Raw genomic sequence first — 17482 nt, forward strand, 5'->3', positions numbered from 1 at the left:
ATGAGGTACCCTAGGATTCTGTAGAAACTGGCTTAAATGTTGAACTGTGAATGATAAATCCGGTCTGGTATGAGTCAGAAAATTCAGTTTTCCAACAAGACATCGATAAGTAGAAGGATCAGAATAGAACTCTCCTTCATCTGACTTGAGAATGAGTAACTGTATTTTTGAATGAAGATATACCAGCTTCATCTAATAATTCTTTCGTAAACTTGGCCTGGGACATGGTAATTCCTTCTGCAAGATACCCGATCTCGATGCCCAAAAAATAACTCATCAAACCCAAATCTTTTATGCTGAATGTTGCATGTAGATGTACTTTAAGAGCTTGGATTTCCGTATCATCGTTTCCTGTTATAATAGTGTCGTCTACATATACAGCAGCAATGGTAGTACACTGATTGGTTCTTTTAATGAAAAGAGAATAATCATTCTTAGATTGTGTAAAGCCATGTAGCTGCAGTTCACCTAGCAGTTTTGCAAACCACTGTCGAGAAGCTTGTTTTAACCCGTATAATGACTTGATAAGTCGACATACATAACCTTTTGGACAATCAAAACCCTGTGGTGGAGACATATAAACTTCCTCAGTAAGATCACCATGCAAGAATGCGTTGTTAATGTCAAGCTGATGCAATTGCCAGAGTTTATGTGATGCTAATGCTAGCAAACATCGAACAGTAGTCATCTTAACAACTGGTGAAAACGTTTCTTCGTAATCTATTCCCCATTTTTGATTGTAACCCTTTGCCACCAATCGAGCTTTAAAACGTTCTATATTCCCATCTGCCTTAAGCTTTATCTTATATACCCATTTAGAACCTACAGGCTTCTTTCCAGCTGGTAAAGAGACCAACTCCCAGGTCTGATTCTCCTGAAGTGCTATTATTTCTTTTCTCATTGCTTCGACCCATCTATTATCTCTAATAGCTTCTTCATATGTCAATGGTTCTTTGAGTGAAACAGTATGAGCAATAAAAGAATGATGCTGAGGTGATAAATGTTGTGAAGAAATGATATTGCACCAATGATCATTTACTGTAGAAGTTGATGTACTATGATTACAAATAAAATCTTTTAGGAATAAAGGTGGATTTACATCTCTGGTGCTTTTTCTTAGAATAACTCTGTTGTCAGAAGTAAATTCATCAGTGTGTGAAAAATGATTTTCATCAGTGTGTGAAGAATGAGTGTTATTATCAGAGTGTGAAGAATGATGAAAATCAAAATCTTGAGAGTTTGCATCATGATCATGGGCAGGAAGTTGAAAAACATCTGGTATGGGTGTAAATTCTGTGAAAGAAGTTACTAGAGTTACTATGGGAAGAAAAATTTGAAACTTAGATGAATGATCTGTACATGATTTCAGATGATATGGAAAGTGTTGCTCATGAAATATAACATCTCTAGAGATTGAAGCAGCAAGAGTTTTAGTATTCAGTACCTTGTAGCCTTTCTTCCCAGGTGAGTACCCTAAGAACACATGCGGGACACTCTTTCATCAAATTTGCTTCTATTAACCTGAGAAGTAGAAACAAAACACAAACAGCCAAATACTCTCATACGGGATAAGTCTGGTGGCTCCTTAAAGAAAATTTCATAAGGACTGGAGTTGGATAATATTGACAAAGGTACTCTGTTGATAATATGTACTGCACACCGTACACACTCTCCCCAGTACTGAATTGGAAGCTTGGACTAAAAGAATAGTGCTCTTGAAACCTCCAGTATATTCCTTTGTTTTCTTTCCACAATGTCATTCTGTTGTGGTGTATTGACACAAGTAGTTTGCAAGTGAATGCCTTTAGATTTATAAAATTGCAGCATATCACCTTTACTCAGCTCAGGGGCATTATCAGTTCTGACTACATGAATAGAAAGTTTGAACTGATTTTCTATGTAAAGAACAAAATCACAAAAAACTGGAAAAACTTCAGATTTATTCTTTAATAAGAATACCCAAGTCATTCTGCTAAAGTCATCAACTATTGTAAAAAAATACTTGTAATTGTCACGAGTTAGCTCTTTATAAGGGCCCCATACATCCAAATGCACCATTGAACAAGCTACATCAGTTTTTATTGAACTATGAGGAAAAGAGACTCTAGTATGCTTTGCTTTAGGACATACTTGACATATTGTATGTAATCTACAAGGTTTATCAAATACATTTGATAAATGATGAAGCATAGAAATAGGCAGATGCCCCATTCTGAGATGCCAAAGCTTGATCTTGTTCTGATTCTCTTCAACAGAAATTGCAGCTGTAAAACCTTTTGCATCATTACTGATATGGTTTGTTGCTAAGTAGTAAAGTCCATTCTTGAAGTTACCAAGAGGCATTTGTGTCATTGAAGGACTCTGAAGAAAACACTGATCATTAGTAAAAGTAACTGAACACTTAAGATCCTGACAAAGTTTTGGTATAAATACCAAATTGTATCTGAAATCAGGTACATATAGTACATCCTTAAGAATTATGCTGTCAGTAACTTGAATATCTCCTATCTGTGATACTAATAGCTTCTTCCCATCTGGAAGAGTTATATAAGTTTCCAGATTTGGAATTGGAGAAAATTGCATAAAAAGAGACAAATCATGACACATATGGTCAGTAGCTCCACTGTCCACAATCCAATGAACCGATGTGTGGGATGTAAGACAAATCTTACCTGCAACACAAGCTGCTTTCATGTTATTCTTAGTAGATAATTCTCCTGCATCCTTTCCAAGTAGCTGCAAAAGTTGTGCATATTGAGCATCTGTGAAACCTGCATTCTTGTTATCAGAAACATTAGTACTTTCATTTGTTTCAGAATTGACATTAGCAGCTACTTTTATGCTGTCTGGTCTATTGTCAGTCTTGAAATGTGATGGATAACCATGTAATTTGTAACATCTATGAGCAGTGTGGCCAGTCATTTTGCAATGATCACAAAAATAAGAATTGAATTTTCCTCTGTTTTCTCCAGTCTGAGACCTGAAATTGGAACCAGATCCACCCTGTGATCTGAAATTGAAATTTCTCCTATTTGCAGCAAAAGCCATGACCTCTTCTGATGATTGAACAGGATGCAACAACTTCTTGTGATTTTCTTCCTGAAGCAACAATCTATAAGCGTGTGATATTGCAGGTAATGGACTCATGACAAGGATGCTGCCTCTAATTACTTCAAAGCCATCATTTAACTTCATGAGAAATTCAACTAATCTTCTGTCTTCCTGAGATTTTATCATCTTTTGTGTTATCTCACATGTGCATCCAGCACATTTACATGAAGTTATAGGGTCTACAACATCTAGTTGATCCCAAATCATCTTGATTTCAGTATAGTAACTAGAAACAGAATCAGCTCCTTGTTTGATCTCATATAAGCTAATTAACATCGAACGCTTCCAATCACCATAACCAGTTCCATCAAACTTGATATTAACCAATTTCATACCAGGATTATCAGAAGGATGAATATAATAAGGAGAAGTAGGATTTTGAGATTGATCCATAACAGGAGTCTGATTTTCATTATTCTCAGCCATACCATATTGAGACTCGAAGAAAACAGAATTTCAGATTAGCAAACAAAATAAACTTATCAAGAAATATCAGATCTAATTGATTCTGAAACAAGATTATCAACAATCAGTTGAGAGAGTTTTCAAGGAATAACCAGTATGTATATCAACTCAGAAACAAGAAGATAATGATGAGAATCAATGTGTAAATCTCAGAAACAATCAATCAAAACACCAGAAAATTGGAATACGAAATAGTCAAGAAAGAATCGATCAACAAAAATGAGAAGAATTCACCAAAAATGAACAGAATCGATCCACAAACAACAAAAGAAATGAGAAAAGTTCACCAGAGATAAGCATCGTGAAGCATCGTCAGATCGTAGTAGTATCGTCACAAGATCGTCTTCTCCGCTCTGATACCATGTAAATTAGCAGCTTTTATAGAAGATGCTTTATCAAATCATATCTTTCATTAACAATGTAACACAAATCAATGAAAAACAATCACTCTTATTGGAATCATACTACTATCTACTGATTACAATCTGCAACACACTACATACAAATTTGTACTCTCATTTTCACTCAATAACTAAGCAAGTAGCAAATAGCTGCTTTTATAGAGTACTCTAGAGGCTGCTAGTTGAGTTGGTATGATGCAGTTAGTTGTAACAAACTTTGTTGAGTTGGCACTTAGTGACATCATGTGTGTTGTCACTTGAATTTTGATTCTCCTGATACTGCATATTCGTAACAATATCCGAATCAATTTTGTGGAATCATAACTTCCACATATGAACATAAATTTGTTGCATTGCTAAAGAGTAGTTTGAACATAAATTTCATCATTTCCTAAAATTGTCCAATTGATTAGCTTAGTTCAGAGCAATTCATGTTGCAAATAAAATTGAGCATACACTGTAGCCATTTTATCCAAAAACAGAACACAAAATACATTTCCACTAATTCAACATTTACAAGTCCGTTTTTAGTACAGGGAACAAGTGATCTTAACCATGTTAAATAATGTGCTCCTTTATTTTTGCAAGCTTCTAGTTGTATCTACAGGCCAACTACACAAGTTTGTTCCAATTCAGATAAATTGTTGCATTGCCTAACCTTACTAATATTCAATTTTCAAAGTCATAAAATCAATTCAAATGAACCAAAGAACCTTAAAAATACCATTTCAATAGCACCTTTATACGATCCGTAAATCCATATCAAAGAGAATTTCTAAATCTAGAAAAAATAGTATTTAGGAATCTATAAACCATTTAATCTTCAAATATATCAATATGTGCACAGTTATACAACTAGTAAAGAATTACTAGATAGCACTTAGCAATCCTTGAACTTTAGCTGGACAAAATTTAATCGGAACCTACTTAATTGAAAGCACCAGTAATAAAAGACACGTGTATATACGTTTGGAGAAGAAGGAAGAGAGATTACCATGGCTGTTTGCTTGATTTCTGCCGCCCAATTGAGTGCAAAGTAACCGCGATTTAGCTTCTGGACAACTGATTTAGCTAGGATTGTAATGGGCTTTGAAAGAGTGTTGTAATAGACTAAACTTGGGCCCAAATAAACTACATTGGCAGCCCAGCCTCGGTATGTCTGATTTGAATGCAGCCTCACATTTTTACCGACTCATGCATTCAACTTTTTTATTTTTTATTTTTTATACTCTCTTTTTTTGGTCAAAATTTCATATTTTTATATGAAAGCTGTTAGCACTCGATAGTCGATGGTATATATATTCACTTAAGTTAAAATTCATATTTAATTTAAAATGTATCACATATATTTTAATTTGTATGCCGGGTTCTAATACATCGCAAATCGACATTATATAATAGATGTACGCGTAATCAAATAAACGGTAAGATTCATTAATTGAAATATTAATCAGATATAATTTAATTTAATAATTAATAATATTTTTTTTTTAAAAGTTTTATAAGATTTAAAAATTAATACCACATATCACTAGTATTGTATTAATATTTAAGTGAAAAGATTAAAATCATTACCTATTAGTCCAGATTTGATAATTAAGCGATTTCAATCTAATAAATAGTTAGAAAATTATTACCAACTACTACATATAAATTCTAATATTATTCAGTAGTACGCATGATTCGAGTCATCAAACACAAAATCATCACTAGTTTCAGAGCAAAAAATATTAAACATAAGTCGGTCAATCGTTAAATAATAAATATTAACCATTATTTTTGAATTTTCATTTTTCTGAAAAAAATTATTAATTTATACGCCTTTGACCGATTCGGAAGATTTTTGAACCGAATCGACCAATTAATTCCGATTTTTGATAGTTTTTTCCTAAAAATATGTAATTTGATCTCATTTTCGATTAATCATGCAATGACAATTGGAAAATTGACAAAATAATGAGTACAGCTGGTACAATATGCCATGAGAAATTATGGAGACAAACAAATCAATCCTTGTAATATTCAGAGATACAATTTTCTGGATAACATGCGGCAATCCTACAAAAATTTAGAGTTTAGACAAAAGATCAAGGACTGTGATTCACCGGAAAATGGCTATTTAACTGAAAATGTAGTGGTCCAGGAATTGCAGGTTCCAAAATAGTGGCAAAGTACAATCTGTTGTGCAGAATAGTTATTAGCCCATTTTAAGAATATTCATGTAACATAGTGCACTGCTTGTATTATAAAGCATGCTCTCGGTTTTTCAAAAGTGAGAGAATACAAAGAGAATATATTGAAGATTTTGAGCTTTGTATATTTTCTGTTCGTGTAAGTTCTCAGAAAAAGCTTAAAATTCTTATTCTTTAATTCTGATAATTGTAGCATCTTAAATTGACTAATACAAACAGTTTAGAGTTATAATTGTGTGTTCTTATTGTCATTTTTTCATACAATTATTTGCTACCTTTATCTTTTACACTTAATCACTATAGCCAAAAATAGAGTTCAAAATACTCCTAACACACATTCAACCCTCCTTTTGTGTATTAACTTATACCCACTAAGGGGTCGTTTGGTTCTCTACATTCTGCATTCAGGTCTAAATTTCAGCCATTCCAACCCTATACCTGACATTTGGTTCAGAAAAATAAAAATTTATACCCATTCCTCAAACCCCCAAGATATGGGTTTTTTATATCCAAGTAGGAATGTGGGTATGAGGTAGTAATATGAGTATCAACTTTTATTTCACTATTTTAATTTTTATTTAAGCAATTAAATATAAATATTGAGTACTAAAAGAAATCTATGAACCTAAAATATATTAAAATAATAATAAAATAATATAATTACTTAAAATAAAATTATTGACTTAACATATTTAAAATTAAAAATATTTATTATACCACTCAACCAAACACATAATATCAGATATGATACCAGATCCCCATACCATTCTAACCCAATTCCTGATTCCAACCCGATACCACATCCTGAACCAAACAAAACAGAAATGATATCAAATCAACGTCTGTACTTATACATACTTAGAGATTGTTGTGCAAGACATGCCTGTACAATAACAACACTAAGTCAAATTGACAACCCTAAGTATGTTGTATTGTAATCTAAATTTACATTTTGTATTGTACCACTTAAGTCTGTAAAAATGTTCAAGGGCAGACTGAAGTCTTTTTTTTAAACAATGTCAAGCCTAAGAATTCTATCTGGAAGAAGATCAAGAAGATCATGCCTCAGAAGAATTATGAAGAAGCTTGGAGTTGAATAAATCTGTTTTGAGAAAACTATTCTAAGTCAAGATCTCTACAAGTCACAGATTAAGTGTTATAGAGAAGTCATTCGAGAACTCCAGAATGACTTATCGACAAGTCAAGAAAAACTACTAGAGAACTCAGAGATATCGACAAGCCAATTTGAAGACATGAAGAATGAAAATATCGCCAAGTCATTTCTTCACTAGAGAACTCAGAGTTATCGATAAACCAATTTGTCTTAGAGAACTCAGAGTTATCGATAAGCCAATTTGTCACTAGAGAACTCAGAGTTATCGACAAGCCAAGTTGTCACTAGAGAACTCAGAGTTATCGATAAGTAAAAGTGAAGACATGAAGATGAGAGATCTCGACAAGCCAAATTCTCTTATAGAGAACTCAGAGACTTCGATAAGTCAAAACAACTATAGAGTGATTCGAGATCTCGATAAGCCAATATACTTATCGAGATGTCAAGTTCTCTATATACCAAACTAGAGATCTCGAGGTAAAACTAAAAATACAAAGTGCAGATCAGTTCAATATCTAATATTATCAATCATCAAACAATCTAATCAGCTGGATTGACAAGTCTACAAAAGCAACTTGAAGAGTACAAGATCAAAGGCCAAGATTAACTGGCAAAGTAAAATCACAGGCGTGCAAGATTAGCAAAGATACACTAAGCCATAAATATAAAGATTTGATTATCCAAAAATAGGGTTTAGTACATGCTAATGCATGCAGTGTAATAACCAGTATTTACTGTTCTATAAAGTAAACACTGGATGCTTTGTAAGTAGTAATAATTGAGATGAGAATTCTTGTATTCTCTTAAGTAAAAAGCTAAGCTCTTTATCAACAAAGAGCCTAGAAATTTTGTAGCAAAACATTCTTAATTTTAATATAAAATTAAGTGAGTTTTGAAAGATTTGTGTTCACTGTTTTATCTGTCTAAATTCAGTATTAACACATTTAACTACAAGATTTTAATTTACTTTTTTTCATCACCATAAACACTTCAAGAAAAACAGAAAAACACAAAAACATATTCACCCCCCCCCCTCTATGTGTGATTCATTATCTAACAAGTGGTATCAGAGCAAAATATGAAAGTAAACAGATTCAAGATCTTGGAAGAATGAATACACAGAAAATCAGTAGCATCAAAATCCCTACTTTTGATAAGACTAACTACACTCTTTGGAAGAAGAAAATGTTGTTATTTATAAGGATGGCCAATCCATTATATATTCAGATTCTCAAGAATGGGCCACAATAATCCTCCGAGGTTACATAGTATCTCGGCCTTTCACTCCTATGGTAAAAGTTGAGGAATCTACAGATGGAGATATGTTCATTCCAGCTCATTATGCTCCTATAGATCATTTAGAGTACACTGAGCCTGAGAAAGAAAAAGTCTCCCTAGACAGTGGCTTGCAGCTGATCTTGATAGAGTCACTTGACAATGTAATGTACAATAACATTGTCAACTGTGACACTGCTAAACAGATCTGGGAGAAAATTGAAATACTTTGTGAAGAAACAGAGGAAGTGTAATAACCCCAATTTTTGAGAAATTTTGAAACCCTTATGAATAGTGTTTTTGCTGAACGAGAAAAGTTTTCATGCCACGCTATGTAGGGGTTCTGTTATTGATCTTATGGGATATTATTAGTACTCTATGTGGTATATAAGTGTATGTAAAGATCGTCAGAATCCAATTCCGAACACTTTGATTTTTCCCGAAAATCCAATAGATACGGAAAGAATTGAGTATAAGGTAACAGGATAAAAAGGATTAAAATTAAAGGATTATAAGAGAGGATCATAAAAGGAATACAATGTATTGAGAAAGGTTAAGGGAACCTAAGTAATAAGATCCCGGGTATGATCCTTCAAACGATAAACGAGAACGAAAGTTAAGCGAACCGTATAACAGATCAGCGGTCATTAGGCAAACGATTAGGAAGTTAATCAAAGGGATTAGTGGGAATGATGTCATCCAACCAATAGAAAGAGGACAAGGAGGGGAGGATGACATCATGAGGATGACATAGGCATGACAAGAAAGGAAGGAGATGTGGTGACTTTTTAACCACACAAAACCAAGGGCAACTAGGTAATTTACTAAATCAAACACAAAAACAAGCCAACCAAGCCAAGCAAATCATTTTCATCAAAACACAAAAACCATTCTCTCATCCAAGCAAGCTTGCTCTCGGCTTTTACTATTGCAAATGGAGGAGAAATTCAAAATCAAAGATCCAAGCTTCCTAATTGGTGAGTTAATTCCCTAATCATCTTCATGCTTAGTTAGGGCTATATCGTGAGTTTAAGCCATCAATTCCTTCTCCATCTTCTTCATTTAATCAAAGAAGAAGACTATGAATAGTGTTTTCAAGTTTTTAACTTGAAGTTTTTCTTGTTTTTCTTGAAGATCCAAGCTTTCCTAAGACTTCTCAAAGCTTCTTAAGGCTTCCTAGCTCCTCCCACCACTTCAAGGAAGGTATACCATCTCCAAACCCTAGATTCCTATATATTATAAGATGATTTTGATTAGTAGGATGATATTGTAGCTTGTTGTTGTGATTAGAGTTTGGGATTTGAAATGGTAGTGAAATGGAATGGTAAATGTTGAGGTTTTGATGAAAAAAACTTAAGTATGATTAAAGTTAAGCTTAGGCATAAGTATGAATGATTAAATTGAATTGGTTGGGGTTGTTATGATGTGATGAGGATGGATGTTGGTTGTATGTTGGATTTGAGGTTGATTTGGAATGGTTTTGAATGGTTTAAAATATTGGAAATCGCGTAAACATAGCCGTCGTAACGTCCGATTTTCTTTGGACTGTTTTTGTGCATAGCATTAGGACCCGATAACCCCCTGCTAGATTATGACCACTGCCATGTTTAGATAGCTCATGTTACGGGCTTCGTTTTGATATGTAGTTCGTTCGATTCTGATGCATGGTTTAGGAGAAACGACCGTTTCAAGTAACGGCGTTTCGCGAACGAAACTTTTCCCCTCGCCTTACTTTGAAACATAGGTTAAAGACCAAAAAGGGTTAATTAATGTATGAAACATTTATGGTAAGTGTGTTAGGCAGTTGGTAAGACACTTGCGAAGGAATCGCCTTAAAACTCGTAAAGGTTAAATTATTAAAAATGGTGGAGCCGAGGGTACTCGAGTGACTTAAGAGAATCAGTAAGCGCAAAACAAGCGTTAGAGTCTAAGTTAGTTAAAGTATAGATTTACAAGTGACTTTGGTTTAATTCCAACTTACTTGTTGTTTATAGGTTACCAGACTCGTCCCGAGCCATTCGTAACCCCCAGTCACTCAGGCAAGTTTTCTACCCGTTATACTGTTGTTGTGATGTAAATATATGTATATGCATTATCTTGTGATAGTGCATGATTGTTATTAGCAAATTTTGCGATATATTGGAGCATGCTGATATGGTATATATGCATGTCTGTTTCGTAATCTGGTTATCTATCTGTGGATTTCAATGCTTATAGTTGCATAATACCTATGCTAGAAATAAGCAAGTAGTTGCGTATACCCTTAGTATAAGGGATAAAAGGTGAACATATTTCTAAACCGGGAGTCGAGAATCCCGAGTAGATTTTGTATATATGTATATAAATATATATATATATATATATATGGTTATAGTTTTCCAAACTATTAATCGAATAAGGTTTATTCGATAACTTTTAATTTATTAATTGAATCCTATTTCGAATATTCATTCGAGGGCTTATGACTCAGTTTGTTTTATCATTTGAATATTACTTGAATATTCTTTTGAGGACTTATGACTCCTTTATTTTATTATTGAATATTATTTCGAATATTATTCGAAGGCGTATGACTCCTTTATATTAAATGAATATTATTTTGAATATTCATTCGAGGACTTATGACTCCTTTGATTTTATTATCTGAATATTATTTGAATATTCATTCGAGGGCTTATGACTCTTTTATATTATTTATTGAATATTATTTGAATATTCATTCGAGGGCTTATGACTCAGTTTATATTATTTAATGAATATTATTTGAATATTCATTTGAGGATCTATGACTCCGATTATTTGCTGAGGTATATTCTTTATTTTATTAAAGAATAAGGTGTCAATAATCAAACTTATTTTCGATTATTCAAATAAAGATAGTACTTTCATATAAGTATATCTTTGGTTATTTAATACTCGTTTCAAGTATAAGTTTTAATACTTCTACTTCAATTATTTTTATAAAGATTATTCTTTATTGGAATATTATTTAAATAATAATATTCAGTCATTTTCTAAATATTCTGGGGACTGATTTACTTCATTAAATCAGCTTTACTCCAAACACTCTATAAAGTGTTTTCGAGTCTTCAAAATGATTTTTAAAAGTTAGAGCGGATCCCAAAACTCATTTTTATATTTAAGATCTTCGTTTTTAAGGGGATTTAAATACTCGCTCAAAACCTGAGGGATCCGGCTCTATGGTGTATTTTATATTCGCAACACGATTGCAGTTTTGGGTAAATGACTTGATTACTTACCCAACGTTCGGGAAGTAAGTCCATCTATTGAGTCGGCATAAGCAACATGGGCTCAGTGGGCGTCCATAATAGTGTAAGTGGCTCAGTGGGAGTCCATCAAATGCATAAGTGGCTGAGTGGCAGTCCAGCATTAGGTCCTATTGAGACCAGGGTGATGACCAGTGGGGAATTCGTCCATCTACTAGTAGAAAAGGTTACTTATGGGTATCTTTGCCTGATCAGCAAGATATCTGGTTTATGCCAAAATTCTTTTCCTTTCCAAACTTATTGGATATTGCAATTCTGTTCATACTTTACATGACAGAGGTTTTCAGGAAATGTATAAAGGAAGATGTATATGTGGATATATATATATATATATATCAGACTTAATGAAGTATGTCATAACTTCATTTCCTTTAATAATATTTTAAAGATTTAATCTATTCAAATCTTGTCTTGTAGTCTCATCTATGTGATGAACTGGTAAAAGCTCATTATACTTTGAACAGTGGTAGTTCAAGTAGCTTTATAAATGATATAAGTGTAGTCAAGTATTTGGTAACTTCATCTTTTAAACTTATATCTAATTAATAATTGTCTTATGTATGACAAAGATTTTCAGAAAAACGTTGAGACAAGGTTAGATATATGAGATCACCTTGCAACGATATTTTTTTTATACGGTTATACACTGGGACTTTGTGTATATTATGCATGGAAGAGGACTTCCAAGATTTTGAAAAGTATATATGTATATATATATATACTAAATATTTTGCGACTTCATCGCATTAAGATATCAACTTGGTTCATTTCTTTTGACCAAGACTTTCATGAGTACTAAGAGAAGGCTCATATACTATTAATCATTATACATATTATTTTGGTGGGCTTGCTGCTCACCCTTGCTTTCTTCTTTCATCACACAACAACAGATAGAAAAGATGAACAGAACCAAGCTCCCGATTCGCAAGCGATTAGGAGACGTTCCGCAGTTTTCTAGAAGCATTGATGTCGCCGTAGCTGAGGTAGGAACTACCAATAGGCTAGGCTTTCAACTTTTGATGTACCAGATTTATGTATATTTATGAATTGTAATAATGGCAAAGAAATGTAAATTTATTCAGAAAACCTTTTTAAGGTGTATTGACACATAATTGTGGAATAAAACGACTTGTGATTATTTTGGATATTCATCTCTGAGACTATAACGTGTGGTGTGTGTGTTTATTGTGGGGTCACAGTACAGGGTAGTTGAGTAATTATTAAGATTGGGTGTTATTAAGGGAAATGGAACTCGTGATAACCCGGATCCCCGTCCCCGGATTTGGGGGTGTTACAGAAATGGTATCAGAGCTAAGCGTTATAAACCTCAGAGATGATGTGACGTTAAGATAATAACTAAGATAATAAGAACTCTTGCCAAGTTCATAGTCGGGCTACCTAACGTAGTACTGACAGTTAAAACCCTTATGGGAACCCTTATAAATATCGTGATAGAAGCGTAGTTCGTTATCGTATATGGTAGCGGGACTCCGAACCCTGAGGTTGAGGAGCAACAACGCGATGATGTTTTATTACTTATTGGAGATTAGATTATGGATCCGATGGAGCGTCCTAATGCAGGACCGGATAATGTTGATATTGAGGATATAGCGGTTGAGGATGTTGTCCTAGAAGGGATAGTTGCTGAGGAGGATCCCATGGAGGATCCTGACAAGAATGAATAAAGGACCACTGATGAATTGATGACCATGGTTAGGTCGACTACCAGAGGTAGGATTGGTCGATCACTACCGGAGGTTCGTTCAAGTTTGTAAAGATAGTAGCCCCCTTTAACGTGGCTTACTCGTAAGACTGAGAAGTTCGAATGGACAGAGAAATGCGAGAACAGCTTTCAAGAACTGAAGCAAAGGTTGGTGACGGCCCCTATGCTGGCATTGCCGGATGGAAAAGGAGATTTTGTGAAGTGAGTGACGCTTCGCACAAGGGCTTAGGGTGCGTGCTTATGCAGCACGGTAAGGTAATCGCGTACACGTCAAGACAATTAAGGTAATATGAAATTCGATATCCCCACCCATGAGCTTGGGCTCATGGCAATAGTTTTGCCCTAAATATTGGAGGCACTACTTGTATGGAGAGAAGTGCGAGATTTACCTAAGCCATAAGTGCTCTAGTACATTTTCCCGTAGAGAGAGCTCAACATACGCCAGAGGAGGCGGTTAGAGCTAATCAAAAATTATGATTGAGAGATTCTTTATCATTCGGGGAAAGCCGATGTGGTGGCTGATGCCCTTAGTAGAAAGGAGAGACTCAAGATGATAATGTCCTTGGGAGAGTTATAAGAGATTTTGAGAAAATGGAAATAGAAGTGAAGGTAACCGGAGCCGGTACCGAAAAGCTGTTTGAGATTGCAATACAGACCGAATTATCGGAAAAGAACATATTGTGCCAGAAAAAGTGATGAATGAAGGCAGAGAGCCAACAAATAGATATGAGATTTATACCGAGAAAGATGATAAGGGAATAATGAGGTATTCCTATAGAATTTGGGTTCCAAATGTTCAAGAGCTTAAAGATGAGATCTTAGATAAAAGTCATAGTTCAAGGAATAAGATTAAGGGCAAACCCTGAATGTGATAGTCAGGGAGGACGCTATCAAGATAGAAGGAACCCATAACATAATGAAGTGGAAAATGAGGATTTTAACGTATAAGATAACCCCAAGTATGGGAGAAGGATGAAACATTTCATACTAAGGAAACAGAAAGTCGAGTAAGGAAAGGAGACCCGAGACGGTACTCCTATACGGCAATTCATGGACCTGTCTAAAAAGAACTTAGACTATTATCCCCAACCACCACCTTGAGGAAACAATGCGGTAGGAAATTTTTTCATGACCTTTAAGTCGCTAAGCTCTCAGAGTTCCAAGGAACAAGCTGACCCAGCCGAGGCAAGAGCCTAGCTAAAGGAAATATAGGAATCATTTGAGATTCAAAATGATTGATGAACCATAAAAGACTATTTTTATCACTTACCCTCCTAAGAGAGAGACCACCCGCTGGTGAAAGGCCAAGGAAGGCACGGAGCAAGAGATTATAATAAACTGATTTAAGTTCAGACAATTATTTTCGGGAAAGTACTTCCCAAGGTTATGGAGGTAGTGTAAAAGCTTTGGAGCTAGAACAAAAGCGGATGAGTATGATGAATTATGAATCTAAGTTGTAAAAGTTATCAAGATTCGTTCTGAGGACACGAATCCAGAATGACGGGATATTTGAAATCAATGCTTATGTTGTGTTAGTTCATGAAATAATGATAAGAGAAAGGAAAATAAAAAGAAACTGAAGTGGAAAGGAATATAAAGGCAATAGAGTTTGAGGAATGATAAGGAAGTTGGGTATGAGGAAACCCAAAAGACTCGTAGCAATAGAAATAGAAAAGTATGTAATCGTCAGGATGAGGGTGATTCACCATGAGTTAAATTGATGGTTGAAGGCATAAGAGATAAATATATTTTATCCCCTGTAAGTTGGGAGGATTTGAGGAAACCTTGAGATAGTTCGAAGGATAAATATTGAGACGCGGATAGACTGAGGAGACAAGGAAGTAAGAAATTAGGAAAATTGGATGAAGGAAGTGACCTTCAAGAATGTGAAGTGTAAGACCGGTGGCTTGATACCCAGGAAGGGAGACGCCAGGTATGAAAGATATCCCAACATTGAGATGACTGTTGAGATAAACAACAAAAGTAAATAAGGATTTATTAAGAAGAAGTTCACGTTGAACACGACCAATATCTTCCAGATCATCCATGTGATCATTACCAAATCAGGAAAGAAAAGCGGATAACCATTTTTATCTTTTGGAGGCCATGTGGATTGACCTTAACTTGAATAAGGATGCTATTGTGAAATTCGGTATAGACTATCGAGGTGGAAATGATTGAATAAGATACCCTTATCAGGGATATATGACTTTATTTATCCATGAAAGGATGCTTGTACCTTTTTAAAGGTGGAATTAAGGATAGAACATCGGTAACTTAAAACGAATCCTAGGGGAATGCATAAAGGTTGGCATTTCACCCTTAATAGGGATAATATGAGTTTTGACAGTATGAATTGGAAAGGATTAAGGTAATAATAACCTTTAAGGATCAGTGGAGAAATTTTTCAGAAGTATATAGACAATGGTTCTAGTATTAGTAAATGGTATTTTGATATGCCCTGTATATAGGGAATACAGGAGGAACGATTGAAGGATAACCTTAGAGGTTTTACAAGGAGAAAGGAAATATTCGAAATTCTCAAGAATAAAAATATTGATAAAGGAAATATGATATAATTATAATGATGCCAAGTGGGGCACGTGTTAAACCACGAGAAAGTATGGATCGAACCAGTAAAGGTCGAAATTGTTCAGGGCAATTAGGACCTAAGATAAAAGATGTTCTAAGTATGATTGAGAGTCAGTCGTGACAGTGATTAACCTCTAAAGATTGAGGCAATAACTTATGGAAAAATGGTGATATTTTTTTTATTTACTCATCAGATATTAAAGAAAAGCATTTTCACATAAGCTGTGATTGAAATAAGGTAGAAAATTTATTTGGAGGTGGTTAAAATGACATTGACTGTAAGGAAATTTTACTATCAGGAAAGGCCAAAGAGGTGGCCGACACTTTAAAGGTAAGAGTATAATTATAGGCGCTCGTGCCAGAAGAATACAGTGATGATGGTTAAAGCTGTGAAGGTTGTATTATGGTGTGGAAGATTGACATTCCTTCTGATGACTGTGCAATACCCAACCGTAATAGTAGTTGGTAAAGGTTTAATTCGTGTAATCGCCATGAACGGGCTATCTATCTTAGAAGGTCCTATCTTGAGATAAGCCAGGACCATGTTTCAAAAAGGACTAGACGAACCTTTGAGTAAGTCTTCTATTTAAGGCATATGATTTAGAATGGTATTAACCTGCTATCGTTGCTTTGATTGAAACTCTTCTGCAATTTTATCTGCTTCATGTCATGTATGTATGTCAGGATCAGGAGTGTTCTTCATGAATCAGAAATGGTGATTATGTTACCTTCTTAGAAGGATTTGATACGACATGTATGGACTCCGTATGGTTAGCTATTAAGACTTCATGGAAAATGAATGACTACAGTAGGTCAGTGATGGACCATAGTAAGGCAGCAATAATTCTGCGAGTATTGAGCTGATTACAACCGTGAGAGTTGTATTGGAATGGGTGTTGAGATTGAGTACCACTAATCGGGTCGTGGTAGTGTATAAGTTATCATTGATAGACTAATTAAGTAGAGTATCTACCTATTGTATATTTATTCTTTCTTATCAATAGAGAGTCGTATTATTATACGAGGAAGGTTGCGGTGCAAGCATAGAACTCTAGTAACGATGATGTATAGAATGAGATCCCAAGTTCGATTTTCGAAATCGAGGGAGTTTCAAAGGTGATTGTATATAAGCTCGAGGAAGAGCATGGGTCCATAGAATGATGGACGGAATAGCAAATATTTAGGCATGTGAAATACGATGCTATAATACTTGATGTTGATATAAATACTCATATGTTTCGTTCTCCTATGATAAACCTCTATAGTTCAGAGGTAGGTTCCAAGCCAGATATTTTGTGGCAGTATATTTTTTTTCACATATA

Source organism: Apium graveolens, chromosome 5, assembly GCF_009905375.1.
Source record: "Apium graveolens cultivar Ventura chromosome 5, ASM990537v1, whole genome shotgun sequence".
Lineage (NCBI taxonomy): Eukaryota > Viridiplantae > Streptophyta > Magnoliopsida > Apiales > Apiaceae > Apium > Apium graveolens.